Raw genomic sequence first — 15,004 nt, forward strand, 5'->3', positions numbered from 1 at the left:
ATAGTTCCTGGTAATAGTAAGCATGAACTTTTTTTCTGAAGTTATTGATTGTATTAAGAGGCGATCTGAAAGCAATTCAATTAATTTTGATGATAAAAAACTGTATATTAATCGTCAAGAGTCATAACCACGATGAGAGTTTTATTAACTTCAAAAATTTTGATAGATGAAATGATCAGTCTTAAACTAAAAATTTATGGTAAAATTGAGGGAAAGTAAAGAAAATTTATGATAACGATATAAAAAGTAACCGCAGCAATTTTGTATTTTAATTGTATAATGTGTTAAAAATAAACTTTGTAAGGTTACTTCGTTTAACAAAACCTAACATTTTGCGACTAACTTTTTTGCGTAATGTTATTGATTTTTTTCTGTTTTGTGGTAAGATTTTAGCTAATTTTTTAGCTTTAAGCTTTAAAGTTTGTCTCAGATGTTTTAATCAAAAGATCAGTTTTATCTGACTACATTATTAAAAAAAACACAAATTCAAAAATTCGAATCTAATTCATTTTGTTAACGTGGAAGAGATTGTTCAACTACAAGTAGTGCATTTGATATGGTGAACTCTAATGAAAACAAAATGCTAAGTTCAATTACCTCATTGAAAATAAATAAGTCTATGACATTTAGTGGTACAGCAAAAGAAGCTGAAGGTCTTAAAGAGCTCTTTAAGAAAACTAGAAAAGCTACAGTTAAGTTTGGAAAAACGCTGATTAAATCCCAGTAAGAGCTCTTAAGATAACCAACATTGGTATCATCAATTGCAACAATAAAACCAAAACAAGATTTAGCTATATTTTCTGATTTAACCAAAATTTGCTACTACAGGTGAAGATTTAAAAGTGGTACAGAAAAGAAGTTTATACATAGGTCCAAAAATAAAGCTGTTTGTAAGTAAATAGAATGAAATACTATTATTGCAAAAAATAATTTTTCTTTATAACCTTTTATGTTATGATTTTTAATTGTAACAGAAAGGTGATTTTTTTTATAATTCTTTTATCATTACTGAATATTGAAAACTTTTGTAAAAAACAACATTTGATTAATTTCTATTATTTTTCATTAATTCTTCATAAGATCCTATTATATTCCTCACAATCTTTATGTTCTGTTATATTACCATTAATTGTTTTATTATATAGATGATGAAATTTCTCAGTAGACTGTGTAGACATATATATCTCACATCTTAACACATCTGTTATTTTTTAATTTTTTTGTTTTTTTTTACTGATAATAATTTTAGAAACTGCTGCTGTAGCAAAAGATGTTTTTATCGATTACGTCAATCCTATACCTGTGAATGCAATCGAGATTGTTGTTGAAATTGTGGCTATAATTAATTATTTCTGTTTTTCTGGAAATGTTCGTATAGGTGTTGTCCTTACTCAACTTCGTATAATATTTCAGTGTATCAGTTTCATAAAAAATTCTAATAGCTTTTATAATGTAAACGTTATTATTGAAAATTTTGTTTGCTGAGACGCTGTCATTTAATAACTATTCTGAATAAATTGAGAAACTGGTATGAAGCTTAGATTGAACTTCTTGAGGTGGTGCGGTTGGTTTTATCAACATTGTCAGGAGTTTTTTTTTCTACAATTGATAAATAACCCTTATTTTCTACACTAAATCTTCTTTACTGAACTCATAATGTAGTTATAAGAGTGCTTGATCCTTTTTATCAACCTATTTGCTTTCCAAAAACATAACTAATATATGTAGAAACTTTCTTTATTACATGGACTTTTTTTCTTAATATTCTCCATCGATCAATACAAGCGTCAGCTTATTATTATCTCAGTAATATTTTGATTATCAAACAAATGTTTTAGTTTGTTTCATTTACCATTAATATCCCTAGCAAATTTTAGACAAATTATTTGTGTTTGTAACCCTATTTGTTGACAGAATATATTAACGAATGAGTTCATCGTTAACTACTGTTTAGTTTAGATTTATAGTTATAGTAATAAATTTAGCAAATTCTCCATTTCTTATTTCAATGATGTTTTTATTGGTTATATTGATTTTTAAATTAGATTATAGTAAATTATTATCACATTAGAGTTTTGTTTACGAAGTCATTTGTATCAACGGTTGGTAGTAAATTTCAATTTCAAAGATACTTTTCATGTCAATATTCTTGTTATACTCTAGAATAGTTGGTGTGCTTTAATTATTGCTCAAGAATTTGGTGGTATTGTTGTCACTTGTTTCGTCTGGCCTAATCTGTTTCCTGTCATCTTCATTATTGATTTCTTTTATCTGGCTTAATCTGTTTTTTGTCGTCTTTATCATCGTTGCATTAACATTATCGAGTTTTTTCTGTTTTGTGGTGACAGTGTAGCTATTATTTTAGCTTTAAGCCTCACAATTTGTGTCGGATGTTTTTATCAGAAGATCATTTTTATCTGACTACATTACTTAAAATAACACAACACAATTTCACAAATTCGATTCTTATTTATTTTGTCAACGTGGTAGAGATTGTTCAAATACAAGTAATGAATTTGATTTGTTGAAATCTAATGAAACTAAAATGTTAAGAGGTTCATTTACAGCATTTAAAAGCAATTCCCGCATCCTAGCAAATCTGTTCTCATTTAAATATATTCCTATTTAATGAGTTCCAGCATTATTTTACCAAAATACGCATATAAAATGTCTATCTTAATATAGAAAGTTTATATCGAATTATATTTGCATTGTTCACTTGAGACAGATTTTACCGCCAAATTTTATAGCGCCGCTTTGAGCACTCGTATTGAATTTGTTCTCGCATTGAATTTGTATTAGTAATTGTTCAAGTCCTGCTCAGTTAACTTTCGTTCGTACCGTTGAACCAGTTTTCCTTTTCCAAAACACCAAACTTTTCCTTTTTCTATTTGTTCACCAATTTATTCTCCTTCCAGTGAAGAACAACGCGCCTCTTTCTCCCAATACTGTCATTGAAACGGTCGTGATTTGGACGCTACTGAATTGTATTGAACAAAAAAACATTTGTAAATTTTTGCAGGCAAACAGTAATTTATTTTTACAGATATATCTATTAACAGACATTAATTTTAACATCACTTCTGAGGTTTACGATTATTTAAAAATTTCTTTTTTCAGTTACGATTGATATCCACTGCCTCTTATTTCTTATTCATTCTGAAGACGAAGCAAACGTGAGTTCCGCAATTTATATTTGCAATTTATAAGACTTCATTTTAGCAGTGGGGGTTTGTTTGTGATTGAATGCTCTCAATAAAAGCTTGTAGCAGTTACAATAGGGTTGTGGTCTTTTTTTAGAGATTTTTCGCTTGACTGATTTTTTGTCTGACGTTTCGTTCTCAAAAACGGGATAAACAGGTAAAACCCGGAGTGCAATAAGGGCTCTTTGAGCCTCCTTAATAGCACCTAAGAATGTGAATAAGCAAAACTGTTTTGAGGTTACCCTATCAGGCGACCCCCACAACACCCCCCCCCCGCTTCCAAACCCCTTCCCTCTCGAAACTTCCATTGCCCACTCCTGTCATCCAGGCTGCCTAACCCTATTCCCACGGTTTGACCTCCTAACCCCCCTCCCACACAAACACACACACACATCTACACACAATTACACACACATGCACTCTCTCTCACACACGCAACTGCAGACACACACAAACACACTCAACTAACACACAAACAAAAAAAACACACACCTACACTCACACCTACACACATGCAAACACACACACAATAAGAAACACAACACAGACACACACACATACGCACACACTCACACACATATATACACACGCATATACACAACCACGCACAAACACGCACACCCGCACACACACACACATACACCACACACACACTCACAATCTCTCACACATACAAACAATACACATACGTTGGCTCACATACACAAACATACACACATACAAACACACACTTAAAAATAAACAAACCTACACAAACACAAAAACAAACATACTTACACACGCGAACAAACACACGCGCACACACACATCTACACGAATGATACACCATAGCACACACACGGACACACAAACACGCACTCCTATCACATAAAGACACTCTACCACACACTCACAAACACGTACACAAACACACACACACACACACACACACACACACGCGTACACAAAAACACATACGCAAAACACACCTACACACACTCAAACCTACCTACACACACATAAAAACTTAAGCACACGTACACAAAAGCACACACGGACACATACATCTATACATACCACACACAGACACACACAAGCACTAAAATGCACATAATACATATACACTCACACACACACGCACACACACACACACTCTCACACACACACGTGCCTACCCACACGCACAAACAAACAATTTCACGCACCACACATGCACGCACACACTTAAACCGTTACACGCACACAATCTAACATACATACGTGCACGCAAACACGCACACACACACACACACCTACAAACACACACAAACGCAAAAATTTACACACACACAATCAAATCACACACGCACACAGATGCACGCAGACACACACACACACACGAGCACTCTCATTCTGATCTTGTAAAAATGGTTTTGAACGCATATTTTTTATTAAATTTCAAGAGGCAATAATGTCAAAGAAATTCCGAGTAAACTGAAACGCAAAGTTATTTTTGAACAAAATGTATCGAGAAGCTTCAAGGGTTTTTTCTTCCGGCTCTGCAAAATTATACGGCTTGTTGTCCGATTCGCAGTTTTTAGTTTTCATGCATGTCTGATGAGACATTGTTTGGTCATGTTTTCGTTAAGGTTTTGATATGTCCCCCATGAATGAGACATGATAACAGTTTTTATGTTAAGTCACACAGCTCAAAATAAACAGGCCAATTGATGCAACAAAAAAGACTACGTTTAAACAATAATCACTAAGTATAATTCGAGAAGCATGTATGTTGGTATGCATGTATGTTTTTTTATGTATGTGTTTATGTGTACATGTTTGCTCAAACAGGAGTCTATAAATGTAGTACACTTGAAAGCTGAGTTTTTTCGGATCCGTTGAAAAAAGCCATTTATAGTTGCTAATTAACTGAGAACAATTTTAAAATGGTTAAAGTATCACAGAATTGGGTAATTATGGATTTGGGATGAGAATTGCAATTTTCTTTTTTTATACTGCCGTTTTTTAGCACTTCTTCGAAGAGTGAAAAACAGAAGACAGGAGACTGTTGAGACCCTTCAGGAAGACCATTCATCTTTTTCTGGTACGGACTCTATCTTTCCTGACTAATATTTAAATCTCTTTGTGTTAGCAACAAGGTTTAACTGATTAACTACTTCTTTTTGTCAATGTTGCGATTAACGCCCTCTATCATGCAGTTAAAGCAATTAAAATTTTTATGATAAGCTTTCGATGCATATTTTTGTTACTGGAGGTAATATCCAGATTGTTATAGCTCTCAATATGGTTTCACTCGGATGTGCAAAATGAAACAATCGCGACAAAATTATGACTGGTGGGGAAAAGTTCTTGTGTGGTCATCCTCGATAAGGAAAAGTGTCAGTGTGAATCACATGGAAAAGGAAAAACGCACGTTTGATCATGGCGGAAAAGGAACCGTGTTCAACTGCAATACATGACCTTGACTGAAAAGTGTGTGCGAGAAGACACCACACCCGTGGAGAAACTCGTTTAACTAAAGGAAAACATATTCGGCATAAATTCTCACACAATATTGGAAATTAAATGGAAATTTATTAGTGTTGAATAATTGGTTTGTTTGAATATAATTTAGTCTAATCTTCAAATTTCTTTACATAAAATTTGAATCCAGCAGTGAAATTGGTAAACAAATTCCAAATTTATTGAATTATATTTTGTGACGAAATTCAATTATATTTAAATGTTTTCAAATAAAGCAATTTGCGGGTTAGCCTGTGACTTTTAGTGGTACAGCAAAGGATGTTGAAGGTCTTAAAAAGTTCTTTAAGAAAACTAGAAACGCTACAGTTAAGTTGGGAAAAACGTTGATTAAAAACCAATAAGAGCTTTAAGAGTAGCCAATATTTGGTATCATCAATTGCAACAAAAAAACCAAAAGAAGATTTAGCTACATTTTCTGATTTAATCAAATTTACTACTACTGGCAAAGTTTAAGGAGTGGTACAGAAAGGAAGTTTATACTTCTTTAAGCCTCTATCAACCCATGACTATTTCTCTACAATCTACCCACGATTATTTCTCTACAATCTACTCTTGTGTGTAATAGGGGACTTTGCCCTCAGTAACCAATTAATTTAAAAGCATTGGTAGTAGATAAACCACACTTGTACTGTATATGAATATCCCAGTCACATTCTGTTAATAAAATGTTCAATCTGTATTTATATAGGGGTTGTTGTATTTACTTAGAACTGATTTGTCAATTATTATGCAGTGCATATTTCAACTTTCGATTATATCAATTTTACTTTTTAACAATTATACATTTTACAATTTTACAATAAAAGCTTGTAGCAGTTACAATAGGGTTGTGGTCTTTTTTTAGAGATTTTTCGCTTGACTGATTTTTTGTCTGACGTTTCGTTCTCAAAAACGGGATAAACAGGTAAAACCCGGAGTGCAATAAGGGCTTTTTGAGCCTCCTTAATAGCACCTAAGAATGTGAATAAGCAAAACTGTTTTGAGGTTACCCTATCAGGCGACCCCCACAACACCCCCCCCCGCTTCCAAACCCCTTCCCTCTCGAAACTTCCATTGCCCACTCCTGTCATCCAGGCTGCCTAACCCTATTCCCACGGTTTGACCTCCTAACCCCCCTCCCACACAAACACACACACACATCTACACACAATTACACACACATGCACTCTCTCTCACACACGCAACTGCAGACACACACAAACACACTCAACTAACACACAAACAAAAAAAACACACACCTACACTCACACCTACACACATGCAAACACACACACAATAAGAAACACAACACAGACACACACACATACGCACACACTCACACACATATATACACACGCATATACACAACCACGCACAAACACGCACACCCGCACACACACACACATACACCACACACACACTCACAATCTCTCACACATACAAACAATACACATACGTTGGCTCACATACACAAACATACACACATACAAACACACACTTAAAAATAAACAAACCTACACAAACACAAAAACAAACATACTTACACACGCGAACAAACACACGCGCACACACACATCTACACGAATGATACACCATAGCACACACACGGACACACAAACACGCACTCCTATCACATAAAGACACTCTACCACACACTCACAAACACGTACACAAACACACACACACACACACACACACGCGTACACACAAACACATACGCAAAACACACCTACACACACTCAAACCTACCTACACACACATAAAAACTTAAGCACACGTACACAAAAGCACACACGGACACATACATCTATACATACCACACACAGACACACACAAGCACTAAAATGCACATAATACATATACACTCACACACACACGCACACACACACACACTCTCACACACACACGTGCCTACCCACACGCACAAACAAACAATTTCACGCACCACACATGCACGCACACACTTAAACCGTTACACGCACACAATCTAACATACATACGTGCACGCAAACACGCACACACACACACACACCTACAAACACACACAAACGCAAAAATTTACACACACACAATCAAATCACACACGCACACAGATGCACGCAGACACACACACACACACGAGCACTCTCATTCTGATCTTGTAAAAATGGTTTTGAACGCATATTTTTTATTAAATTTCAAGAGGCAATAATGTCAAAGAAATTCCGAGTAAACTGAAACGCAAAGTTATTTTTGAACAAAATGTATCGAGAAGCTTCAAGGGTTTTTTCTTCCGGCTCTGCAAAATTATACGGCTTGTTGTCCGATTCGCAGTTTTTAGTTTTCATGCATGTCTGATGAGACATTGTTTGGTCATGTTTTCGTTAAGGTTTTGATATGTCCCCCATGAATGAGACATGATAACAGTTTTTATGTTAAGTCACACAGCTCAAAATAAACAGGCCAATTGATGCAACAAAAAAGACTACGTTTAAACAATAATCACTAAGTATAATTCGAGAAGCATGTATGTTGGTATGCATGTATGTTTTTTTATGTATGTGTTTATGTGTACATGTTTGCTCAAACAGGAGTCTATAAATGTAGTACACTTGAAAGCTGAGTTTTTTCGGATCCGTTGAAAAAAGCCATTTATAGTTGCTAATTAACTGAGAACAATTTTAAAATGGTTAAAGTATCACAGAATTGGGTAATTATGGATTTGGGATGAGAATTGCAATTTTCTTTTTTTATACTGCCGTTTTTTAGCACTTCTTCGAAGAGTGAAAAACAGAAGACAGGAGACTGTTGAGACCCTTCAGGAAGACCATTCATCTTTTTCTGGTACGGACTCTATCTTTCCTGACTAATATTTAAATCTCTTTGTGTTAGCAACAAGGTTTAACTGATTAACTACTTCTTTTTGTCAATGTTGCGATTAACGCCCTCTATCATGCAGTTAAAGCAATTAAAATTTTTATGATAAGCTTTCGATGCATATTTTTGTTACTGGAGGTAATATCCAGATTGTTATAGCTCTCAATATGGTTTCACTCGGATGTGCAAAATGAAACAATCGCGACAAAATTATGACTGGTGGGGAAAAGTTCTTGTGTGGTCATCCTCGATAAGGAAAAGTGTCAGTGTGAATCACATGGAAAAGGAAAAACGCACGTTTGATCATGGCGGAAAAGGAACCGTGTTCAACTGCAATACATGACCTTGACTGAAAAGTGTGTGCGAGAAGACACCACACCCGTGGAGAAACTCGTTTAACTAAAGGAAAACATATTCGGCATAAATTCTCACACAATATTGGAAATTAAATGGAAATTTATTAGTGTTGAATAATTGGTTTGTTTGAATATAATTTAGTCTAATCTTCAAATTTCTTTACATAAAATTTGAATCCAGCAGTGAAATTGGTAAACAAATTCCAAATTTATTGAATTATATTTTGTGACGAAATTCAATTATATTTAAATGTTTTCAAATAAAGCAATTTGCGGGTTAGCCTGTGACTTTTAGTGGTACAGCAAAGGATGTTGAAGGTCTTAAAAAGTTCTTTAAGAAAACTAGAAACGCTACAGTTAAGTTGGGAAAAACGTTGATTAAAAACCAATAAGAGCTTTAAGAGTAGCCAATATTTGGTATCATCAATTGCAACAAAAAAACCAAAAGAAGATTTAGCTACATTTTCTGATTTAATCAAATTTACTACTACTGGCAAAGTTTAAGGAGTGGTACAGAAAGGAAGTTTATACTTCTTTAAGCCTCTATCAACCCATGACTATTTCTCTACAATCTACCCACGACTATTTCTCTACAATCTACTCTTGTGTGTAATAGGGGACTTTGCCCTCAGTAACCAATTAATTTAAAAGCATTGGTAGTAGATAAACCACACTTGTACTGTATATGAATATCCCAGTCACATTCTGTTAATAAAATGTTCAATTTGTATTTATATAGGGGTTGTTGTATTTACTTAGAACTGATTTGTCAATTATTATGCAGTGCATATTTCATCTTTCGATTATATCAATTTTACTTTTTAACAATTATACATTTTACAATTTTAAACTTTTTTTATGTGCAAACTAAGTACTTATTTAATTAGCTGTTTTTTTAAATCATTACCATAGAACATACCGTAGTTAGAAATAAAGTTATCTAGTTGTTCTAGAGCAATAATTTGCATTGATAAAAGTTGTTAAGATATCTTTAAGATCTCGTAAAAATATCCATTATGATTCTATTTCAAGCATTGGTAATTCCAATCTTTTTTATTAGGCTATCAGGGATAGATTTTTTAAACTATAAGCCACTAGTAGTAGTAGTAGTAAAAGACTTCTATTACCTTTGATAGGATATTACAGTATCATAAATAGAGTGAGCATTGTTAACTTCAACTTCATCTTTTTGGACTTGCCACGTTTGCTCTTCATCCGCTGACTCGTTCTGTTCACCTACAGTTTGATAAGAGGAACTAGTTCTGGGATCCTTGAAGTGGATCCTCAATTTTCCTTTTCATCAGATGAAATAATAGTTGACAATATTTTCATTAACATCTTGCTTGGGGAAGGGTTCTCACTTCAAAATCTAATAACTTTTGCTCTAATAACTGTAGTATCTCATAATTTTCTTTGTGTGTAATTGATAACCTTGAAAATTTTTATATCTCATTTTCCCATATATTTTGTTCAAAAACATCATTATAAACATAAACATTGTAAAGCCTATAGTGAAATCCTAGATATGGTCTTTTACTTTTATACCGTTGGACTCAAAGGTCGCATCTACAACATACGTTGCCTCAACTTGTTGCATCAACTTGTTGCCAACTGCAATCGTATCAACTTTGTAGTCGAATAATGATAGGGGTAGTAGGATTTCTAATGCTCTTAATGTTGTGGTGTTATCTGCAATAAAGTTTGCAGTGCTTTTCCTGTATAAGACTTCTTCTAATTTATCTTCTAATCTATTGTTTTCTGTTTTCTTTTTGAAGTGTATCCAATTCTATTTTTTATCCAATCAGAACATTAAAATAAGTTTTTTTAGTGTTTTGTTTTCTATAATTTCAGTTTTTCTTTTCAATTAAGATAAAAACCTCGTCTTTCAACTCGCCTCGGAATCAGTTTTTGATTTTAATCTGATGATAGTGTTTCCACCGATTTAGGTTTTTTTTAACATATAGTCTTTTGCGAAGGCGTTCCTCTGATCACAGTGAGTGTCTTCCATATATGGTACAGGCAGTTTTTTTTCAAAAACTTCGAATTAATTCTCAATCGTTCAGATTAGTGGCATTGTCACAAAATCCTGAAAGGAGAGCAACGAACCTCAGACCTTTCGTCTGCTAAGAGGGTCAAAACTTTTACTTAGCAGCTTAACTAGAGTCATTGAAATATCCAATGCACCAAGTGAGACAATAAATTTTAATTTAATACAGCTTTTTCATATAAAAAATTTGTTGTATTGGTTTAAGTGTATTATAATAAGTGACCGAACAGATGTATTGCAAGTAAATATTAGTTTTGGATTATCAATGCTATCCAGCCCTTCTTTTGCTGTAGAAAAATAATCAGAAAACAAAAAAATCGGGGTTGGGGGATTCGCGTTTAGAGTCTGCCTAGAAGAGTCACATAGCTTTGCTTGAAGTACCCTACCCAATTTGCCCACATTTTACTATCTAGCACTGCAGAGCTGGAGTGAAAGAGTTGTGGGTGGATGAAGATTGTTCAATTGAAAATGAAAACTTATCATTGCAATGAGAGTTGTTAAATCATAGGCTGTTCTAAATCCAAGTCGTCCACACTCAGGAAAACGAGAAGTTTAGTCGGTAAATCGTCCAAAATAGTTCCTGAAAACATGAAAAAGAACAACAATTAGGAAGAATTGGTTCAAATAAACGTCAAAACAACCCCGATATAGTAAGGTTGACTTCCAAAAAACTAAACTCAAAACTATCAGTTTTTTCTACCCTCTTTTTACTAAACTATTGTTGGGAAAGTTTTTATAACACTAGAGTGACCCTATGCGACCAAAAATGTATAAACCACCGATACCAGACTTCTTTTTATAAATTAAAGACAAAATGTTGTCGCAATCGAAATATAACGTCAACACATTTGGATTTTTTTGTTTTAGCGCACATAAAGACAAAGTTGGAGCAATTAAACTTTGAGTAAAAGTTACAAAAAAAGCAAAAACGCTGAAGAGAATAAAAGTACAGGGGATTTAAAATTGAGAAATCAAATTCTCAGTTTCTCAAGGCAGGTAAAATAAAAGTATCAATTTGGGGTAAAAAAAGAAACTATTCGTTCAAAAGTTTTATTACATCGACCGGCCATCAAACCATGAGAGAGAAAAACTGTGTTCTTTATTTGATACAAGACTTGCAAGTCTTGGCCAATACTTGCTCATGACTTGTCAGTTCTTGGCCAAGGCTTGTGCGAGACTTGTCAAATCCTAACCTAGACTTGCCAAGACTTAACATTTGAAGGGGTGCCAACTCTATAAACTGACATGATTAGAGCTCCGACAAAGTACTGATCCAAGACCTGCAATTTCACCGAATCAGTCCTGATCAAGACCTAGCGCTCAGTCTGGGACCATCGCTCCCATGAAACAACACGCTCCCGTTCTGGTCTATTGAGATTGGGGGGGGGGGGGGGCTTTAAACTGCGGTCTGGGTGCTATGTCGGAAAAAGCCAGACACCTGAAATTTACAGGTACAATCGTTTTCAATATCGGTAGTTGCAAGAAATCTGAGCAGCAGAAAATTTGGGTTCGGGAATGCTGGAAAACAACATAGAGGCATGTCTCTGATCAAAATTTGCGGAGGCATGGGTTTTGATATGAGAAACAATGCTCTCATTGGTGACCAAACTTTGTAAAAGTTAGTGTAGCAAAAGAGGTCACTGAAATGATGTTTTCCCTAAGATTCCAATAATACGTAGAGATAGTATGAGTCTTGCAGTAGACAATGTACTTTGTATGAAAATTTAAATTTTATCGCATTAAGGTTTAAAAAAGCCTATCTAAAAAAAGCTTAAACAGAGAACAGTAAACATCGGGGGGGGGGGGGGGCAGGGGAGAGATTCGCGTTTAGAGTCTGCCTGGAATAGTCACGCAGCTTTATTTAAGCATCCATTGTTTCCGCATTTTACTATCTGGCACTGCAGAGGTGGAGTAACCGTGTGAGTAGTAAGAGAATCTGCCATATGCTTGTAGGGGTGGGGGAGGGGGGGGGGGGGTTCGGACCCCCTACAAGACTTTTTACCACCGAAAAACTAATTTTCTACAAAAATTCTTTATTCCTACCTAGTTACAGATCCTCTTACTGTTTTTTTAAGGAAATTTTCACGTGGGCGTTCATATTTTGGGAAAGTATTGTAACATTTCTATTTCCGCGTGCATGAGGGCATTTCAAATCTTGAACTTTTATTGCGTTTCGGAAAGTGAGAATTGTTTAAACTTGTCAAGTTTTGTTTACAGCGTGGATTTTCAGGGGAATTAAATCAAAGCGGAGTTTTTTGAAATTAATTTTCAAAACAAAATTATTTGATAAAGCGGTGTTTTTATGGATTTTGAAATTTATTTGCTTCGGTGCTGCAAGAGCGTTCAATTAGAATAAAATTAAATTTGTACTGGTAAATGGTGTTTTGAAATTCACTTTTGAAGTGGGAAATGAGTCTGTGCCCTCTGTTAAAGAACTCGGTAGATAATTGATCAAAGTTTGGAATAACGCCATTTCTAACTGGTGGTACACGACAGGCGCTCTGAGTTGTGCCCCTAGTAAAACGATAAATCTTTCTATCTCCTCAACCAAAGGACACCAGAACTTCAGCAAACTTTTGAATGGAATAAGGAGCTATAAATGTAAGGTTTATGTGACAAGAATTGACAATCAAAAAAATTACCAGATATTAATTGAAGACGGTTAAATAAAATACTGTGAAGGACGTAAAAAATGATCAAAAACTACATTTTAAAATCTCTAATGGAGCAACTTTGGTATTTAAGACTAATTATGCTTTGTGGGTTTTGTTGGGTGATAATAAGAGTGGTGTTAGCATGGCGTCTTTTGGTTATAAAGAGTGTGTTGTTTGTGAAAGCATTGAGGAAAGAAATCAGGCCTTTTCTTGGTAATTGAAGCTCATTTTATATATATTTCCTTTTTCGGTTAATTATATGGGATCGATTTATTTTGTATTCCCTCTCTTCTATTCCCTTTTGTTTTTGTATTTCCATTTGTAATTTTGTATTCCCTCTTCTATTTTCGTATTCCCCTTTTGTATTGCTTTTTGTATTTTTGTATTCCCTTTTTTGTATTTTGTATTCCCTTTTGTATTTTTGTATCCCCTGTTTTATTTTTATATTCCCATTTTATTTCTGTATTCCACTTTTTTATTCATAATACATTTCATTGGTAAACAATCCATTATACATAATTATTTGTGCGAGGTGCTCAACTGTTAGTCAAGTATGTTGTTCTCTTATATCTCTTTTGTTCCACCAAAAAATTCAATGATCAATTTTTTTTTCATTAAATATTTTTAAGTTTCCTTTCCGAAACAGATGTACTAATCTAAAATTAACAAAGGAAAAGTTGTATTAATTGTACTCAGAATTATCAATGTGTACACGAGTACGCTTGATTGAAATAATTGGTGATCCAGTGTCAACTTCTTTGTTATTCTGCTCGCCCTCAGACATATCTGAATTTGACTGATCACCATTGAAATCTCTTTCAGTAGACAGATTACTCTTTTTTTTCTTTTCAATTTTAATTTTCGGTAGCTTGCCAAAGTTAGGTCATCACTGCTAGTAGATGTGTCAAAACTTTCTTCAGCTTCTGCTAGAATGAATGCGTTTGGAGTCTCCTGGTCACTTTCATCACTAACATCAGATAAGGCACTGAAGTCAATGATGCCGTTTAGTTCTTAATGTGTTTGTGAGGGTTGATGAAAATCAGGATCAGTGGTCTCCCAACCAAGAGCTTCCCCTCCCTCTGGTAGTTCAATTACGCTAACTGATTCTTCCTTGTCATTCGATTCATTACGCCACTCTGTATCGTTACATAGCTGTTTTGAAACAAACTCATCCGTCACTGAATAATGTGCGAATGGTAATGTCGTCTTTTTGACTTCCATTATATACCATTGATCATCATATGCGCTAAGCGCTACTTTGTTTACACACACGTTTGTCTTTGATGTCTTTCTGAGGTGAACTTCACTTTTTCTAGCCGAAATACTTTGGCTGTTTGAAGCGTTTGTTCGAACATTTAATGGTTGAGCTTCAATTGGGCAAATTTTTTGTGCCTTTGGCAGACATAT

The 15,004-nt window shown here is 34.5% G+C and overlaps 1 long non-coding RNA gene across 1 annotated transcript; it reads left to right on the forward strand.

Annotated features, from left to right (window-relative positions):
• The first annotated feature begins 2,904 nt into the window (after positions 1-2,904).
• On the forward strand, positions 2,905-5,723 carry LOC142340685 (uncharacterized). Its single transcript, XR_012759075.1, has 3 exons — positions 2,905-3,176; positions 5,191-5,265; positions 5,458-5,723. It is a non-coding gene; the product is annotated as an uncharacterized LOC142340685 (long non-coding RNA).
• Positions 5,724-15,004: the final 9,281 nt, after the last annotated feature.

Source organism: Convolutriloba macropyga, chromosome 6 (genome assembly GCF_964194025.1).
Source record: "Convolutriloba macropyga chromosome 6, txConMacr16.3, whole genome shotgun sequence".
Lineage (NCBI taxonomy): Eukaryota > Metazoa > Xenacoelomorpha > Acoela > Convolutidae > Convolutriloba > Convolutriloba macropyga.